The sequence below is a fragment of the Sapajus apella genome, unplaced genomic scaffold (genome assembly GCF_009761245.1).
Source record: "Sapajus apella isolate SASKATOON/1434 unplaced genomic scaffold, GSC_monkey_1.0 scaffold22, whole genome shotgun sequence".
NCBI classification, from domain to species: domain Eukaryota; kingdom Metazoa; phylum Chordata; class Mammalia; order Primates; family Cebidae; genus Sapajus; species Sapajus apella.
Window position 1 is genome coordinate 9718482 of NW_022436962.1, and position 13713 is coordinate 9732194.

The following is a 13713-nucleotide window of genomic DNA, read 5'->3' on the forward strand; positions in this document are numbered from 1 at the left end:
AGATTTGTGACTGGTGTCCGAAGTAGGGGCAGTCCTGGGGACTGTGTGATCTGACACTATTTCCAGGTAGAGAGCATCAGAATTAATTGAATTGGAAGACACCCAGCTAGCGCCTCTGTAGAATCGACTGCTTGCTCATGCATTTGGTCTCAGGAGTCTTCTGTGGTCTTGTTGAAACAAGAGTAAGAACAGAGTAAAAACAGTTTTTGTTGTTTCCATTCAGTATAAAAGATAAAAAGTTATACTCCTGCACAGGGCACTTACCATAAATAGAGTTTGCAGGACTCAACATTGTTCTGGGTGAGTCAATGAGTGAGTGGTAAGTGAATGTGAAGGGCTATGACATTACTATACACTACTGTAGACTTTATAAACACTCTATACTTAGGCTACACTAAATTTATTTTAACATTTTTTTCTTTAATAATAAATTAGCTGGGCATAGTGGCTCATGCCTGTAATCCCAGCTTTGGGAGGCCAATGCAGGCAGATCATCTGAAGTTGGGAGTTCAAGACCATCCTGGCTAACATGGTGAAACCCTGTCTCTAATAAAAGTACACACAAAAAATTAGCCAGGAGTGGTGGCATACGCCTGCAGTCCCAGCTACTCAGGAGGCTGAGGCAGGAAAATTGCTTGAGCCAGGGAGGCAGAGGTTGCACTGAACCGAGATGGTGCCATTGCACTCCAGCCTGGGCAACAAGAGCAAAACTCTGTCTCAGTAAATAAATAAATAAATAAAATCTTAGTTTACTGTAAATTTTTTACTTTACAAACTTTTTAGTTTTTGTTTGTTGTTTGTTGAGATGGAGTTTCACTCTGTCGCCCAGGCTGGATTGCAATAGCACCATCTTGGCTCACCACAACCTCTGCCTCCTGGGTTCAAGCGATTCTTTTGCCTCAGTCTCCTGAGTAGCTGGGATTACAGGCATGCATCACCATGCCTGTCTAATTTTTTTGGTATTTTTAGTAGAGAAGGGGTTTCACCATATTGGTCAGGTTGGTCTCAAACTCCTGACCTTGTAATCTGCCCACCTCGGCCTCCCAAAGTGCTGGGATTATAGGTGTGAGCCACCGCACCCAGCACTTTTTAGTTTTTAAACTTTTTGACTCTCTTGTAATAATACTTAGCTTCAAACACAAACGCATTATACAGCTGTACAAAAATATTTTCTTTAGATCCTTACTCTATAGGCTTCATTCTATTATCTTATTTATTTTTTTCTTATTTTTTTTCAACTTTTTTTGTTGTTAAAAACTAGGACCCAAAGACACACATTAGCCTAGACCTCCACAGGGTTAGAATCATCAATAGCACTGTTTTCCACTTCTACATCTTGTCCCTTTTGGAGGTCTTTAGGGACAATAGCATGCATGGAGCTGTCATCTCCTATGATTACAATGCCTTCTTCTGGAATACTTCCTGAAGGACCTCCCTGAGGCTAACAGTTACCTTTAAAAAAAAAAAAAAAAAAAGTAGATGGAGTACACTCTAAAACAACAAAATATACGGTAAATACATAAACTAGTAACAGGGTCATTTCTTATTATCAAGTACTATGTACTGTATATAATTATATGTGCTAGACTCTTATATGACTGGCAGCAAGTGGGTGTGCTTACACCGGCATCACCACAAACACATTAGCAATGCATTGTGCTAGGACTTCATGACAGTTACAGGGTTATTAGGCTATAGGAATCTTTCAGCTCCATGATAATCTTATGCGACCACCATCATATATGTGGTCATTACGCAGTGCATGACTACAATCGTTCTTCCAGCATTTTGTACCCCAACCATACCTGCAGGTTGATATGCCTGGAGAGATGCCAGGTACACCTGGCCATACCACCTACAGCCTTTGTTCATGTTCTCATCATCACAGCTGCATTGATGCCTGAATAATCACCCTCCTCTATTTGGGCCATGGAGCCCTTTGAAAATACAACAATAACTCTAAACCCTCTCCACGGAAGAATCACATGGTCACATAAGCACAAAATTTTTCATATAACGGACAACCCTTAAAAGCTAATTTACAGGTCTCAGCTCTCATCTTAATTCTTTCTAAATTGTTCTCCATAGTGCCGGCAGGATGAACTTGAAAAACAAATTTTATTGCATTGTTGGATTTTTATACCTTCAGGGAAGACCTCAAGCTCCCTAGTAAAATACATGGGACACCTCCCTCCCACGTATTGCTCACATTCCTTGGCCTACATTTTTACTCCACCATCGCTGCAGCAGCTAGCTGGTATGACCCAACACCAGCTCTCTTCAGCTGTGTCCATCCCTCGCTTCTGTCCCAGGGCTTCTCTGCTAATGGGACACTTTGCAGGAACTGCCTCAGGTAATCTATACCTGTGCACCCGGAAGCATGAGAAAATGATCACTGCAGGAACAAGACTTTATCAATGAGGGTTGGGAGCTGGTAGATCAATTCTTCCTCTTTGGTGTTTAAGAAAGAAAATTCTGCCGGGCGCGGTGGCTCACGCCTGTAATCCCAGCACTTTGGGAGGCTGAGGAGGGTGGATCATGAGGTCAAGGATCGAGACTATCCTGGCCAACATGGTGAAACCCCGTCTGTACTAAAAATACAAAAACTTAGCCGGGCGTGGTGGTGTGTGCCTGTAGTCCCAGCTACTCAGGAGGCTGAGGCAGGAGAATCGCTTGAAGCCAGAAAACGGAAGTTGCGGTGAGTCAGGATCGCACCACTGCACTCCAGCCTGGTGACAGAGCGATACTCTGTTCTCAAAAAAAAAAAAAAAAAAAAAAGAAAGAAAAAGAAAGACAATTCTAATCCCTGTGGGATCAAGGCCCAGTGGCTCACAGTTATGACAGCTTACTACCATGTCCTTGGAATGGTTTTTCCTCCTTTCTGTTTCATCTGCCCAGTTTTTCACTCCAGTTCCTTGGGAATGTCAGAAAATAAACTACCCGAATGCAAGCTGTTGTCTCAGGCTCTGCTCTTGGGAGAAACCCAGACTCAAAAAGAGGACACAAAAGGCCCTGCCTGATCTAATCCTGCCCACCCTTCAAATTTCATCTCCTGCAGCCCCAACCATCACACAGCTGGGACTGCTGAGCTTCTCACATTTCTTAGACACACTGCTGTTCCTCCTCCTTGTGACAAATTCTCACTTGTCATTACATCCTATGGGGCACTTCTTCGAGGAAAACATCCATAAAAACCTCTCCCCATTCCCCAACATTTGCTATCCCTTGTATTTGTAGCATAGCCATCTTTACAGGTGTGAAGTGTTATCTCATCTTAGAGTGGTTTTAACTTGCATTTCCCTGATGATTAGTGACAGTGAGCACCTTTTCATATACCTGTTGGCTATTTTTGTGTCTTCTTTGGAGAAATGTCTGCTCAGATCCTTTGCTCTTTTGTTGTTGTTGTTTCTCAAGTTTTATTCAAGAACTCATACAAAATATTCCAGATAAATAAAATTTGATCCTCATCTTCCTCCTCTTCTTTGTCCTGGTCAATTTGGAAATAACGTCATTCGTAGCTGTCTTTGCTGTGCACACCCAGTCATGTGGATTATTGTTCTTCAGGTAATTTTTAGTGAGATATTTCAAATACCTTTTGAAAAAAGGCACTTTGGGTGTCACGGTGATTTTGCTCTTGCTCCTTCGATGGTCACCACCCCTGCACCAAGATTCAAGCTTTCCATTCACTTTGATCCTCTCTTGCAAAACTGCCCAAAACTGGCGGCATGGAGGCATCCATGATTCCATCTTCAATGGGGTGGATGCAATCAAGAGGGAACTTCAGAGCCTGCTTCTTTTTTGCCCCCTTTCACCACAAGCTTTTTCATGGGTGCCATGGTGGCAGTGGAGGCAGAAAAGCCCTTTGCCCATTTTTAGAATTGGGTTATTTGTTCTTCTGCTATTGAGTTGTAAGAGATCCTTATGTATTTTGGATATGAATGTGATATGTGGTTTGCAATTATATTTTCCTAGTCCGTAGGTTGCTTTTTCAGTTTGTTGATTGTTTCCTCTGCTGTGCAGAAGCTTTTTAGTTTCTGTACTCCCATTTATTTATTTTTGTTTTTACTGCCTGAGCTTCTGATGTGATATCAAAAAAAAAAATCAGGCCAGGCGCAATGGCTCACACCTGTAACCTCAGCAATTTGGGAGGCCAAGACAGGCAGATCATTTGAGGTCAGGAGTTCGAGACCAGCCTGGCCAATATGGTGTAACCCTGTCTCTACTAAAAATACAAAAATTATCCAGGTGTGATGGCATGCGCCTGCAGTCCCAGCTACTCTGAGGCTAAGGCGGGAGAACGGCTTGAACCCGGGAGGCAGAAGTTGCAGTGAACCGAGATCGTGTCACTGATCTTTAGCCTGGGTGGCAAAGAGAGACTCCATCTCAAAAAAAAAAAAAAAAAAAAAAAAAATCATTGTTGAGGCCAGTGTCAAATTTTTCCTCTGTGTTCTCTCCTAGGAGTTTTATGGTTTCAGGTCCAGAGTACACTATTGATGGGACTGTAGATTGGCACAGCCATTATAGAAAACAGCATGGAAGTTCCTAAAGAAATTAAAAATGGAACTACCATATGATGCAGCAATCCCTCTCCTGAGTATATGCCCAAAGGAGATGAAATCATCACCTTGTAAAGATGTCTGCACTCCCCTGTTCATTGCAATATTATTCACAATAGCCAAGACATGGAAACAAAGTGCCCATTGACACTTTGGATGGCTAAAGAAAATGGGGTTTGTGGTATACATACAAGGGCTTTTCAAAAAGTTCATGAAAGTCTGTTTTATAAACAAAACCATGTATGGATTTCATAATTGTTTGCAACAAAATAAACTAGTACTAACTTGTTTATAACATGTCTGGACAGGATCTAGTTTGAGACACTAAGGGTAACACATCAGTTTGAAAAAGAGTCCCTGTTGGAGCAGCATGAATTCTGTTAAAATTGAAGCAAGAACAAGCATCCAATGTATAGTGAAGCTTGTGTGAAAGAATGGTGAAATCACCAATTCTTTACATAAAGTTTATGGAAATAATCCTCAAAGAAATCAGCAGTTTACAAATAGGCAACTCGTTTCAAAAACAGATGAGACAACGGGAGAGATGCCAGATGTAGGTGATGCGGAGGAAGGCAGCAAATCACACTGCCACGTGTGTACCTATGCAACAATCTTGCATGTTCTTCACATGTACCCCAAAACCTAAAATGCAATAAAATAAATAAATGGGAAAAAAAAAAAAAAACAGATGAGACAATGTTGAAGGTGAAGCCCATACTGGCAGACCATCCACATCAATTTTCAAGGAAAAAATTAATTTTGTTCATGACCTAATTGAAGAGGATTGATGACTAACAGCAGAAACGATAGCCAACACCAGAGACATCTCAACTGGTTAAACTTGGGTAAATCTGACGGAAACATTCAAGTTGAGTGAACTTTCCACTCAATGGATACCAAAACTGTTGCATCCAGATCAGCTGCAGGCAAGAGCAGAGCTTTCAATTCAGATTTTAAACAAGTGACATCAAGTTCCTAAAGCATTTCTTCAAACAATTATAATAGGAGACGAAACATGGCTTTACAGGTACGATCTTGAAGACAAAGCCCAAAGCAAAGGCCACCAAGGGGTGGAAATGGTCCAGTCAAAGCAAAAGTGAACTGGTCAAAAGAAACGGCCATGACAACAGTTTTGTGGGATGCTCAAGGCGTTTTGCTGGTTGGCCTTCTGGAGGACCAAAGAACGATAACATCTGCATATTGTGAGGGTGTTTTGAGAAAGTTAGCCAAAGCTTTAGCAGAAAAATGCCTGGGAAAGCTTCATCAGGGAGTCCTTCTCTGCCATGGCAATGCCCCTGCTCATTTTTCTTATCACACAAGGACAATTTTTTGACAACCTTATTGGGAAATCATTAGGCATCCACCTTACAGTCCTGATTTGGCTTCTTCTGACATTTTTTGGTTTCTTAATCTTAAAAAACTCAATAAGATATACCCATTTTTCTTCAGTTAATAATGTAAAAAGGACTGCATTGATGTGGTTAAATTTCCAAGACCCTCAGCTCTTCAGAGATGGACTAAATGGCTGGTATCATTGCTTTCAAAAGCATCTTGAACTTGATGGAGACTATGTTGAGAAATCATCTATATGTTTAATTTTTATCTTTTAATTCCACCTTTCCATGAACCTTTTGAAGCCACCCATACAATGGAACATTATGCAGTCTTAAAAAGGAAAAGGAGACCCTGTTATTTACCACAACATGGGTGGACCTGGAGGACATTATACTAAGTGAAATAACCCAGACACAGAAAGAAAAATATTACATGATCTCACTTACATGTGGCATTTTTAAAAGAGCTTAAATATACAGAGATAGAGAATGAAACAGTGGTTACCCTGCTTTCCTTTTTGGTGGCAGGGAAAGGAAATGAGTCACGGTAGGTCAAAAGATACCAAGTAGCAGATATGTACTATGAAAAGCCTCCACATTGGCCAGGCATGGTGACTCACACCTGTAATCTCAGCACTTTGGGAGGTCGAGGCAGACAGATCACGAGGTCAGGAGTTCAAGACCAGCCTGGCCACCATGGTGAAACTCCATTTCTACTAAAAATACCCAAAAAATTAGCGGGGTGTGGTGGTGGGTGCCTGTAATCCCAGCTACTCAGGAGGCTAAGGCAAATTGCTTGAACCTGAGAGGCAAAGGTTCCGGTGAGCTGAGGCCATGCCATTGCACTCCAGTCTGGGCTAATTTTGTATTTTTAGTAGAGATGGGGTTTCACCGTGTTGGTCAGGCTGGTCTCAAAGTCCTGACCTCAGGTGATCTGCCCACCTTGGCCTCGGAAAGTGCTGGGATTACAGAGGTGAGCCACCATGCCCAGCCTAATGCCTTTTTTTTTTTTTTTCATAGAAAAAAGTCTAGGGGATTCACTGCCCAGCAGGCCAGTCTGGCTTTCTGGGCATAACCATCACCCAGAGTGTAATTTCTTTGAAGCCAATGACTCAAGTCTTTCACATTTTATACCTTCACAGCCGACACAAAACCTGCTATATCATAAACACTAAACAAATGACCACGAAAAGCAAGAAGGACATAAGAGGGAAAGAATAGAATAAACGGATTTCATGAGCAATCCTAGCACCTGAGGTCTGATTAAAGAAAGGAAAAGAAGCTTTTATGGGTCTTTTCATATTGACAAAGCTTTAATGGAACACTCTTTTGGTGGGTTTTCAAGGAATCAGAACTCTTAGGCAGAAAACAGAAAAATACAGACATAAAGGAGAGGCCTAAATGTATAAGCATAGCATTGGGAAAAAGCCTTTTCAGAGCTGCAGCTCATGCCTTATTCCACCATGTTCTGAACAAGGCCTGTTATCCAAAGTTGTTTCTCACTTCAGACAGCAGGTGGCAGCAGAATCAAGCTTTCTGGTTGCAGAAAGTTCTGGAGCCAGCCCGCTGTATAAAGCTTCAAATGATTTTCAGGGGAGAAGCAGCTTTTGAGTAAAAATCTTTAATCTAAAAATCTAAACTCAACACAAGAACAAAAACAAAACAGAGTGAGGAACTGGTGCCATTGGCCCCTGCCACGACAGATCCCGACGTAATTCCCTGCCTGCCATCTACAGAGCCACACCTTGTCCTTCTAAGAAATTCTGGGATTTCTACTGGTAGAGGCCAGGAAAGGAGCCAAGGTTCCTTTCTGACATGTCCTGTTCTGACATTGTCCTTGTCACTTGTGGAAGCTGGTTCACGAGGAAGCTGGCTCTGGTCAAGGCTGGGCTCACTGGAGAGGTCAGCCCAAATTCAGAACACATTTATGGATAAAGGAAGCGTTTCTTAAAAGGGGACTTTGCAGGCAATAAAAAGAAATATAGTACTGATAAATGCCACAATGTAGATGAACCTCAAAAACATCATGTTAAGTCAAAGAAGCCAGTCACAAAAAGACCACATAACACATGAAATCATTTATAGGAAATCTTCAGAATAGGCAAATCTAGAGACAGAAAATAGATTAGTGGTTATCTAAGGCTGGGGAGGTGGTGAATGGGGAATGACTGCTAATGAGTACACAATTTCTTTGTGGAGTGATGAAAATATTCTAAAATTAGATAATGATGTTGTGGCGCGCAATTTCTTTTTTTTTTTTTTTTTTTATTCTTCATATGAGCTGTGGCTTTGTTGTAGAAATTCTTTAAATATACCTGAAACCATTGAGTTGTACGCTTTAAATGGGTGGAGTTTATGGTATGTAAGTTAACTCAAAAAATTTATTTAAAAAAAGGAACAAAAGGGCCGAGTAGGGTGGCTCATACCTGTAATCCCAGCACTTTGGGAGGCTGAGGCTGGAGGATTGCTTGAAACCAGGATTTCAAGACCAGCATGGACAACATAGTGAGACTCCCATCTCTACAAAATACAAACACTAGTGAGGCATGGTGGCACGTGCTTGTATTCCTGGCTACTCTGGAGGCTGAGGCAAGAGGACTGCTGGAGCCCAGGGGTTCGAACACGCTGTGAGCTATGATGGTGCCGCTGCACTCCAGCCTGGGGTAACCATTCATTGGCGAGGGGTGGGGAAGTGGGCAGAGAGAGAGAAAGAGAGAGAGAGAGAGAGAATGTCTATGCAGTTGCTACAGAAAAGAATTGGAGATTGGTTAGAGACATGACTCTGGTACATTGATGAATTTTACTTCTTGATCAGATTATGATATGATGGTGGCACAATACGCTTCCTGATTTGGTTACACACACTTCCTACCCTAAGAACTGCAAATACCTGCCTTAAAGAGTGAAGAGTGGAAGAGCGGCTGAGGTGTGTTGCGTTGCCACCTCACTTTTTTTTTTTTTTGAGACAGAGTCTCGCTCTGTCGCCAGGCTAGAGTGCAGTGGCACGATCTCAGCTCACTGCAACCTCCGCCTCCTGGGTTCAAACGATTCTCCTGCCTCAGCCTCCCAAGTAGCTGAGACTACAGGCATGTGCCACCACACCCAGCTAATTTTTGTATTTTTTTTTAGTAGAGATGGGGTTTCACCATATTGCCCAGGATGGTCTCGAACTCCTGACCTCGTGGTCTACCCACCTTGGCCTCCCAAAGTGCTGGGATTACAGATGTGAGCCACTGCACCTGGTTGCCATTTCACTTTTTCAGGGGATGGTGCTCTCCCTGGAAAGAAGGCAGTAACAGGCCAGTGAAAGAGCAGACATCTGAAGCCACACCGACCTGGTTTCAAATTCCAGTTCTTCCTCTTATTAGCTATGAGCCCTCAGTTTCTTTTCCACACCCACATCTCAAGGCTAAGTAAGAATTATGTAACATAAAATATGAAAGTGCTCAGCCCATAGTAAACAGAATTTATGTGATACTCCTGGAATGTCCAATCTGACCAGTAAGATGACATTTTATCTCAAAACATAGCTGTGTCATATTATGCTATTGGTGCAACTCTAAAGATCTTCTCCACGGCCCTCTACCAGCACCCCAAATCCATTTGCCATCAATAACCTTACTTACTAGTACTTTTTACAACAGTGAGAAGCTCCTGAGAATGGAAGAACAAGCCAATGGCATTATTGTTTCGGGAAGAATCTGAGTCGGAAGGACCCCGTCCCCTGGCTACCAGAAACACAGGACTAGAACCAGTAATACACACCTAGAATAAAAGCCTGGATCACAACAGTGCAGGGGAAACTGTCCTCATCAGGACAGGTTTTTTGTTTGTTTGTTTTCTGTTTCTTGGTTTTTTTGAGATGGAGTTTCACTCTTGTTAGCCGGGCTGGAGTGCAATGGCGTGATCTCAGCTCACCCCAGCCTCCGCCTCCTGGGTTCAAGCAATTTTCCTGCCTCAGCCTCCCGAGTGTCTGGGACTACAGGTGTGCACCACCATGCCCAGCTAATTTTTGTATTTTTTTAGTAGAGACGGGGTTTCACCATGTTGACCAGGATGGTCTCGATCTCTTGACCTTGTGATCCACCCGCCTCTGCCTCCCAAAGTGCTGGGATTATAGGCAAGAGCCACGGCGCCCGGCCAGGACAGCTTTTATATGCAAAAACTTAGGTATTTTAATCAGAAGCATTTCTAGAAACTATGGAATATTAGGGAAAAAAGTCAACACATTAGCCAACATTGTATTTTACATTTATGCAAATTTTAAATTCCATAGGCACCTCCTAGTAGTTTTGGGGGGAAATAATACTCTGTGCATAGCATAATAGGTAAGAAAATGAGTTAAAGGGCCAGACATGGTAGTTCATGCCTATAATCCCAGCACTTTGGGAGGCCAAGGCGAGTAGATTACTGAGGTCAGGCATTCAAGACCAGCCTGACCAACATGGTGAAGCCCATCTCTACTAAAAATACAAAATTAGCTGGGTGTGGTGGCACGTGCCTGTAATCCCAGCTGCTTGGGAGGCTGAGGCAGGAGAATTGCTTGAACCTGGGAGGTGGTGGTTGCAGTGAGATGAGATTACACCATTACAGTGTAGCCTGGGCAACAAGAGTAAAAACTCCACCTCAAAAAAAAAAAAAAAAAAAATGAGCCAGGGAGCTAAGCTGCTTATTTCATCCCTCAGCTCTGTCTCCTGTGAAACCAGGGCACCTATTTAACCCCTCCATGCCTGAGTTTCATCATGTATAAAATGAAGGAATAATATTACTTAGCTTATAAGGCCATTATAAGGATTCTAACAATTAATCTAAAGTGTTTAGGACAGTGTTTGGCATATAGCAAGCACTCAATAAATCCATTCATTCAATAAATGTTTATTAAACATAGTTGTGGCTGCTGTTTTAGCTGATGAGAATACTAAAGTCAACGAAACAGAGGAAATCCCTGCTCTCATGGAGCTTTCTTCCTGGGGGCAGGAGGCCAACAACAACGAATACATTCAGAGGGAGAGCAATGGAGTGAATTGTGTTCCTTCCCCTCCCAAGTTCATATATTGAAGCCCTAACTGCCAATGTGATGGTATCTGGAGAAGGGGCATTTGGGAAATGGATTTAGAAGAGGTCACGAAGGTGGGGGGACTCATAATGGGATTAGTGCCCTTTTAAGAAGAGAGAGAGCCAGGCGCAGTGACCCATGCCTGTAATCTCAGCACTTTAAGAGGCCAAAGCAGGAGAAGGATCGCTTGAGCCCAGGAGTTTGAGACCAGCCTGGGCAACATGGTGAGACCCCCATCTCTATAAAGATAAAAAAAAATTAGCCCAGTGTGGTGGCATGCACCTGTAGTTTCAGCTACTTGGGAGGTTGAGGCTGCAATGAGCTATGGTTCGCACCACTGCACTCCCAGCATGGGTGACAGAGCAAGACTCTTGTCTCAAAATAAAAGAAGAAACAAAAGAGAGAAAGAGACACCAGGGCTCTCTGTAGGTCCTGTGAGGACACAGCAAGAAGGCAGCTGACTGCAAGCCAGGAAGAGAGCCCTTACCAGGAACTGAAGCTGTCAGCACCTTTATCTTGGACTTCCCAACCCACAGAACTGTGAGAACTAAATGGTGTTTAACAGACATTTTGTCTATGGTATTTTGTTTGTTGTTGGTATTTATTTCTTGATATTTTGCTTTTGGTGTGTTGGTATATTTTAGTTTGTTGGCGTTTTGCTATCCGTAACCTCGCAGACTAATATAGATTTATATGTAAACATATCTTAGAATAGGAACTTTGCAGAAGCCACATAGCTGGTTTTACTGATACAAGGAGCCCTAAGCTACAGTGTGATAGAGGAAAAGCCTACATTCCCCCTTTGGCAATGGTACCCGCTCTCCACAGAGTAGCCTTGGAAAAGCTACTTGACTCTATCTTAGATTCCTGCATCTGTAAAATGATGAACTAGATGCCACCCAAAATTTTAGATTCTGTCCATCTTATGGTTGGAGTAACAGTCTACCTTCTAGGTCAATTACACACACAGGTATGCTAATGCTTAGGGTGGCAGAGAGGGCGTCCCGCAGGTAGACACACTGGTTATCTTAACTGTAAGTTTCAAATGGAAAATTAATTAAATCTCTAAATTTGGATTTGGCTTCCTATTTAGCAATGTTTCCTTCCTGGAAAAGAAATAGCATGTGTCAGACAGAACGGCCCCTTCTGATCATTTTTTTTCCTTCTTCCTTGCATTATTGTTAGCTCTGACTGTGCGGTCCTCCTGGTGTCTCTTCCTTTTCAGATAACAGCCTAGAAAAAAAGGAGCTTATGGTTTCCCTGAGGTTCTTTTTTGATAAATGGCTGACATTTGATTGAGCCATTCTTATTTCACTTATTTTTCACTTTCACAGAAAAACTGTAGTGATTATAACAGCACAAGGTAATCGTTTTTAAATTATTCCGACATTTTATAAAATTTGATTCTTTCGGCTTCTCTCACCTCTGAAAGATGTTACTGGGGTGTCTTGGATGCAAAGATTCATTCAAGTTCTTTTGCTCTTGGATTCTCCATATTCTCTGAGGAAGTGACTGAATCTAAGAATATGTCCAAGGAAGCATCTTATCACTTTCATCCTTTGATCCCTAGGTGCCTTTCACTACCAGATAACATTAAAGGAAACAAAAATCTCCTCTTGGCTCCCTGGTGCAGTGGAATTGAGGCATAACCACAAAGAATTCAGAGTACATCACATAATGGAACTGTCAGGAGGCTTGTGATGGCAAAAATACATTTTCCTGGTGATGAGATTAGAAGAATCTTCATATAACCAGCAGAGACATACGTTATTGTCACTTCTGAACAATGCTTTTTATAGTAGACCATTTCTCAAAAAGGAAATAGAAATGAAATTTTAAAATAGGAAAAATATGTTCGATCTCATTATTAAGATAAATGCAATTACAAATTATAGGAGGACTTAATAGATTGGCAAAAAGAAAAATGAACAACCTTCTCCGTTGGCTGTTGGCATTCTTTCTTTCTTTTTTTTTTTTTTAAGACCGAGCTTTGCTTTTTTGCCCATGCTGGAAGGCTTGAGTGCAGTGGCAAGATCTTGGCTCACTGCAACCTCCGCCCTCTGGTTTCAAGCGATTCTTCTGCCTCACCCTCCCGAGTAGTTGGGATTACAGGCACCCACCACCATGCCCGGCTAATTGGCCAGGCTGGTCTCAAACTCCTGAACTCAGGATCTGCCTGCCTCAGCCTCGGGAGTATAATTTGCTGTATGGAGGGCAATTTGACAGTATCTATCAGATTTTATAGTGCACAGAGCCTTGGATTCAGTAATTCCACTTTTAGGAACTTATCCCACAGATATTCTAGATGTGCTCAAAGATGTAGGTACAAAGATGTTATTGCAGTATTATTTTTAAGAGCAAAAAACCAGTCCATGGGGAAGACCAGTTCAATAAGTTAATATATTCATATAATGGAATACTATCAAAGAACAATTTCCACAATGTATTGTTGCGGGGGAAAGGTGCAGAAAGATACGTAAGGAGTTTCATTTGTTTAATATACAATTAGTGACACAGGTTGCATCTAGGGAGGAAAATTAGGAAACAGTTTTTTTGTTGTACACCCTTATCTTTCATTATGTCTCCTTTAAAAACTTTGGTGCTATTTGTGTGAATTGTGTATATTAAAACTTAATTTAAATTTCAACAACCGTCAGAGTGATGCCAAAAGCCCTATAGAAACAATAGTTTACATTCATTAAATTTTGCTATACGTCAGGTACTGATTTTTCAATTACAATCTTGTAAGATACGTACTATTATCCCC

At 41.9% G+C, this 13713-nt stretch overlaps 1 pseudogene; it reads right to left on the bottom strand.

The window, feature by feature from the left end:
* Positions 1-2834: 2834 nt before the first annotated feature.
* On the bottom strand, positions 2835-4047 carry LOC116558602 (annotated as a pseudogene).
* Positions 4048-13713: the final 9666 nt, after the last annotated feature.